This window comes from Lactuca saligna, chromosome 2 (genome assembly GCF_052625555.1).
Source record: "Lactuca saligna cultivar CGN05327 chromosome 2, ASM5262555v1, whole genome shotgun sequence".
Taxonomy (NCBI): domain Eukaryota; kingdom Viridiplantae; phylum Streptophyta; class Magnoliopsida; order Asterales; family Asteraceae; genus Lactuca; species Lactuca saligna.
The window spans coordinates 116,629,975-116,637,085 of NC_136418.1; the positions used below are offsets into that span (position 1 = coordinate 116,629,975).

At 30.5% G+C, this 7,111-nt stretch overlaps 1 long non-coding RNA gene across 1 annotated transcript; it reads right to left on the bottom strand.

The window, feature by feature from the left end:
* Positions 1-5,381: 5,381 nt before the first annotated feature.
* Positions 5,382-6,506, bottom strand: LOC145029021 (uncharacterized). Its single transcript, XR_013676320.1, has 3 exons — positions 6,332-6,506; positions 6,064-6,131; positions 5,382-5,452 (listed from the first exon to the last, which is right to left on the bottom strand). It is a non-coding gene; the product is annotated as an uncharacterized LOC145029021 (long non-coding RNA).
* Positions 6,507-7,111: the final 605 nt, after the last annotated feature.

The window sequence follows — 7,111 nt, forward strand, 5'->3', positions numbered from 1 at the left end:
GTTTAATAGTAGCACCTCTAGCGGGGTCCAAAAGATAGAGCCACTATGGCAAAAAACAAAATCCATATAATGAAAATGGATCTAGTCGTTATTTCCCGCCAAAAATCTATGGCTCATGTCTATTCTAAGGAACACAATGTTTGGTTTCAAAACCATCATCTTTTTCCTATAAATTGGAGATTTGGAGTTGTAGAAAATACACATGAAATATTGCATTGTTACTCTGTCGTATTTTATTTCGAAAAGTATACAAACACCAAGGTATTATTTGTTGTGATTGAGATTAAGCCTGCAATCGAAATGTACTTCCTTGTATCATCCCACTTTAGAATTCGTATAACTTCATGCATAAGGTTGAATTATAAATTTCAAAAAACGTGTTTAACACGATCTATGAAATTATCCAAATACATATGGATATTTGAATCCTATTTTCTAACACTTTCTTTCTGAAAATAAATAAATGCTTATTGTCTTAAAGATTTCTATAAAGTTAAAATTTTTGAATATCAACTTAGAAAATCTACAATATGAGTTTATTATTATTATTTTTTTTTTTTCAAAAACCTTACAAGCTTTTTACATGATTTTATTATTATTATTATGCGGATCTTATATTTCTTCGACATTTCAACCAAACAAATACAAACAACCCTAAAAAAAACAATTTAAAAACGATCTCCTATTATAATAGATACAATAAGTTTTTTGTTTTTAGGTATTTTCATAAAAAAAAAAATTTATCTAAAAAACTCCCATAATCTTAGGGACGTGTTCTTGAACTTTTAAAGAAACAAAAACATAAAATCAACAATTGGTTGTCATAATTAAAAGCCGTCCATTTGGTTTTCAATAATAACCATCTAATCTCGTGATCGTTTGATGTTGATTCTTCCGAAAAAGGCTGAAAATGACTTTTATTTATCTTGATCATTGAAATTGATTCCTTAGGGTTTTAACATACCTGTTTATTCATATATAGTTCTATGAAATTAAGGTGAAAAACAGCAGTATCTTAAAGTTTGTCGACCCACATGGGTCCAAGGTTTTATATAACATCATAACTAAATCCAGTACATGGATTCAAGTCTAATATTCCCTTTATATATCTTTGTTATTTCGTTTCCATATCGCCTATGTTATCATGGCAGAACTATATTCTTTTATTCATGTATAATATTCACTTTATGTATGGTAAATTAGTAATGATTTATAATGAAAAATGTCATTTTTAACAAAGCATGAATATATCAATATTGATTTTTATGTATACAGGTGTATGTATATATGTACGTATAAAGAGAGAGAAGAATTAATACAGGAGGTTGGAAAAGAAGTGAAGAGAATTAAAAACAGAATTAATTGGAGAACATGGAAATAAATGGGATTAATTGCAACGAAAGATGGCATTTACAATATACATAAAGGCAAAGGCAACCCCCAAACTTTAAATATAAATAAAATTAGAATTGCAAAGGGTAATTAAGGGGAAAATAGTTTTTAAATGAATGATTTAGTGTTGTTTACTCAACACAGATGTAAATTAATTACCATCTAATCAAGTTTCTTTAAGTAAATTAATAATTTTTTATAATTTTCTAAAATTATTAAAATAAATATTTTCTTATTTTTATTATATTTCAGAGTTTTATATTATTAAACATACGTAAAGCAAAGAAATAGAGACTGGGTTCTAGAATTAAACATATTTTAAAAAAAGCTAAATAGAAAGATAAACATAGAAGAAATTAAATTTGTATTTATCATATTGACGTAATGGTCTCATTATTCTCAACTGTCTCAATAAATAATTGCATTTATTTGTTTTTAATGGTTTTCTCATTCTAAAATACATTACTCTTCTTTTTTCAATGCTTGAACTACCCCATCTCATTCCTCCTTAACTACACATTTACTATCATACATTTTCTTTTCTTTTCTTAAAAAGCTTTTATCATTATTATTAACAACCAAAAATAAATGTCAAATTTTAATTAATTATATGAATTGCTAAATAGAAAATATATTATTTTCTAATTCCTTAATTGTATGGTAGTTTTTAAAACTTGAATAATGTCATATATTTATATTTCTACTTCACCGCTTTATGCTTTTTTGTACATTCAAACATTTAAAATATATATAATTGTGAAAATATGTAAACAATTTTTGCCTAATTCGTGCCTATCAAATAGTTGTTCAAGTCCTCAATGCAAAATCTTGTTTAAATTAGACATTATAGTAGATAAAAGCTAATTTGCACATAACAATTTCTTTATATACAACAATATGATTTAAAATATTATATTGTATAATTCTATAAAACATAAAAAAAAAATTATTGTATATAAATCATTCCCCATAATAAAAACATACGAATATTTAAATCTTCACGATTTAAGTGTAAGAAAAGGGCATGTCCAAACGTTTCTAATATCATGTATGCCATTTTTTATTTGAAAACCAAGTTGACGGGAGATTGACTCATTTGAAGGCGATTTTTGATAGTTTGAAAATGCATCACATGTCGCTTTTCAAGGTCCCAGACATGATCTTAAAGCTGTTGAAGGACTCATTTTTTTTTTGTCTTCTAGAGGTCAATGTAGGAGAAAAAATTTCATTGGGTTAGCAGGACGAAAGTTATGCTAAGTAAGAAAGAAGGATGTCTTGGAGTTGGTAGCCTCTTCATCTTTAATGTCTCTTTGTTTACATGGAGATGATAGTATTTTATATCATGATATGTTGTGGGTGCGAGTCATAAAAGGGTTGCATGACCCCATATGTTTTATTGGGAAACCGATCCCAGGATTACTTACAATGGTCCTTGGTTAATATTGTGAGAGCCATGAATTACTTACAAACCAAGGGCATTGACTTTTAATAATTTTCAAACTTAAAGCGGGCAACAGGAAACATACTAAATTTTGGTTTGATACTTATATAGGGAATTCACTATTTAATCACCATTTTTTTCGACTGTTTGCTTTTGATCTGAACAAAAACTTGTTTGTCTCTAATCGAGAAAATTTGGACTTGTGGTCTGTTATTTTAGGAGAAGGTCGAAAGAACAGGTCGAGAATAACCATTGCGTCCGCTTAGTTAAATTGGTCAATGATTTTGTGTTTCATGGCCTCAAATATGATTTGTTTTGGACTTTAGACTCTCTAGGTTTAAATATCTTTATGTATAATATTCATTATAAAATGATATTTGTTAATAACATATGATCCTATAGAGTCACACATTATAGCAAGTTACTAATAATTGATTATTTATTAAAATAATTTGATTATTAATAAATATTATCAATACTTGTATTTAATTGAAAAATTATTATTTTGTGAAAAATAATATTTTAATAACTATTTGGAAATTATTGTTTTTAAGAAATAATAAAAAAGAGAAACATTAACTAGTTATATTCATAAGGCATGAATATATGTAATGATAGGTTTTATAGGCTAAAAAATTACATATGAAGGAAAAACCTTAACTCTTAAGTTAATATGCAACCCATAAATGATCTATGTTTTCTCAAATTGATGGCAATAAAACATTGGAGATCAAGAAACCTAAAAGTACCATATAATAATCGAAATATACGTACGATTAGGGTCTATATATCTTTTAATTATTACAGAAAATAACCAAACAAAATTCCTTCTTTAAGCTCTTGGAAACAAGCACCAAAAACTTAGCGCCTCTAATAGTTTGTACCCAAACCCGAGCAATTAGAATACTTGAGGAGAGAATAGACGAGAGAGCAAAATTTTGGTAAATTTCAATTCTTAGCTTGTAAGGAGTGGACTAAAATCAATAGGCAAAGGGTCCTATGTATAACTGATACAAGGAACCTTGGAAACCCTAAGATGAATATAATATCACTATTTTAAATTAGGCAATTATCTAATCCCTTATTTATCTATAAGGAATATTTCGGAAAACATAGTGATACCCTCTAAAACCATCCAAGGCTTGGAAGTTTATGGAATTCTCTCATGTTCAACTATTGAACAATTACAACTTAAGTTCTTATACTTTTAAATAATCACAAAATTAATTCCAATTAATTTTTGATTGATTATTAATTAAATAATACTATTTTTAATTAATATGTTAATAAATCATTTACTGCTATTTATCAGTCATATAATAAATCAATAAATCAACCTCTCTCTCTCTCTCTCTCTCCAAATGTCATTCTACTCAATTACTAGTTATGAAGGCAACCCCAAAAGGACATTGTTTTCAATTTAACTATATAACAATTTGGTTATGATCTTAGACACCTTAATCCAACAATCTCCCGCTTGGATAGCTTTAAAATTATAATTGTAAGTATAACTTCTAAATTAACTATTAAAGTGTGCTTTCCGAAGCAATTGGCAAAATCTGATCAAATTACATATTGGACCTAAGAAAAGTGATAAAGTATTCCTTTGTTCTTCAAGATATCGTATGGACATGAGACATAGATTAAATCAATCATATTATCCAAAATTTTGTTTCCTAATTTCCTGGTTGTGATGACGTCATTAGACTACCAATTGAACACATCAATTCGGTCTTGGTTTGGCATAGCCTATTCCCCATGATCAAGTTAATTCTTCTGTACTCCACCTCCTCACTTCTTCTTAGACCCTACAAACCAAAACAAATGTGAAATCCATATCATGTATCAAGGACCCATGAACGAGAAGATGACGAGTTATTAGATGAAATAATGTATATACCTACAAAAGTTGGCTTCACTTTGCCATCTTTGATATCTTGAAGATACTTTGAGCAACTTCGTTTCCAATGCTCCTTGTCGTTGCAGTAAAAGCAAATAACTTCTTAGGGACCAAAAGAAGGTGGATGCTCAAAACTAGACTTTCCTTTAAGACCAATACTAGACGACCCTACATGAGACTTTTTCTTCCAGTTTTGCTTGGGAGGACCTTTCCTATTTTTACCCTTTCCTTGCCAATGGCTAGGACGTGAGCACTAGCAAAATAGGAGGCAATACTTTTTCACTTCATACCTTCAAACTTCTTCAAAAGGTTTTGTAATTGGTCTAATGTAGTCTCTTTCTTGTTCAAGTAATAAGCCAAGATGAACTGATCATAGCTACTGGGGAAGAGTTCAACACTACTTCAATAGCAAGCTCTTCTGTGACATCCCCAAAATCCACGGCCAGAAAAGACCGGTTTTGTTTATACTTTATTTCAAAATCAGAGTTATCTTTTAATAAAAAGGATTGCGGAATTTGTCCCAAAACAATAATATGATAAAAATTTATCAAAAGCATTTCCATAGAAATGTATTTCATTAAAAGACTCGGGATGTCATGTTCGTACAGATCAAAAGTATAAACAGTACAATATAAGCCTTACTACATTATTTCATATCTACAGGCCTATATCCGTAATCCATCGTCCAAAACATCACACCTATGCTCATGCGCCACTACCTGTAATACATAAAACTGAGTGGGTCAGGCTTGGGAGCCTGGTGAGTACATAGGGTTTTCAACCCACAATAAATAAGTTTATTAATTTCATCAATCAACAATAACCCGATTACCCGTTCCCGTTATCCTCACTTTACGTCCCTAAACACCTATCATAAGAAACCTAGCGTAAGGATCATCATCGGGACGGACACTACTGCTAAGGGGATTCCTCAGCAATAAATGTCCTAATAGGCAACCATGTGGGGGATGGAGTACACCGGTGAACACATCGTTCACAACACATACAGGTTGCGAGCCTGCTAGTGTTCCACTGGACTGTCTAGAAGAGTCCGTGGTCGTCATCGATACTCCGCTAGATGACTGGATCAACAACAACAACATCGAGGCCTCTCATCATTTTATCACACATCACCTATTACATCTACCCATGTTTTACCACAACATTTTCGTAGATATAAAATACATATACAGTTTAAATCATTGAAAACATGTATAACAACGTTCATCTATCATAGATAGCAAGTATTCAGATAATATGCACACATAGCACGTAATTTATATAAAATACTTCATATCTATGTGTAAGTTGAAAGTAAGTATGCACTCACTTGAAAAGGTGGTGATTCCGAACTCAGACAGCGCTTCGCTTCTTAAATAGAATTTTCTTCGAAGAAACCTAGTATTATTACCACTAGAGTTTAGTCTATTATTCGCCGAGACTAATTAATAGTCTAGCTATTATTATTATTATATAAGCGTTAAAAAAATACTTATATAACCCATAATAATAGCCCAAGTATTTATTATAAGTTCATAATAACAATACTAATTTTAAATATAAGCTATATTAAAATAAGGTAAGCATAACTTACTTACAAGGGGGTTTTAGCTAGGAGTCGGGCTCTGCAGGGGCAGAACTTCGTCGCTGAATCTTTCTAAGAAAGATTCGTGCAACGCTTCAGCGCTCACCTTACTATACTAAACTACAGAAAGAGAAGTCGAATCACGAGGGACCGAAATGCTCGGGGGATAAGGAGAGAAAGACTCTTGAATCAAGAGAATGGTGCAAGAAATATGAGAGCCCAAGGCTCTTATTTATACTAATTGAATTTTCAAAAACTACCCTCCATAATTACTTAATGACCTTTTAGTTATATAAACAACTAAACACCCCTCTATAATACTATTTTAAATGGATTTAATGATATTTGTACTAAACTAATGTCGAAAGAACTCAATATTAGTCTTATAATGACCGCATCGTCGATACCTTTCTAATGATATATACATATGTATATATATGTGTACGTATACATGATTTATACTTTATTTTAATACGTAAATATGCTATTATAATTTGTAACTCGTTCATACGAACTCCGTTTTTGACGTTCTTTATATCCACGCGTAGGTGGAGGCGTACTCTAGAACTTTCGTTTAGACTCCGTCGGCTAATTTTGATTTTATTTTTAAAGTTATATTTTTAACAGGCCGGGACATGATTGGTCTGTTTAAAATCTCATAACTTCTTCATACGAAGTCAGATTTAGGCGTTCTTTTTATCGATGTTCTGAGTTTAACATATTCTACGACTTTTGTTTAGATCGCTAAGGCTAAATCTCGCTCTATCGTAAATTCACTATTCACGCTTCCCGG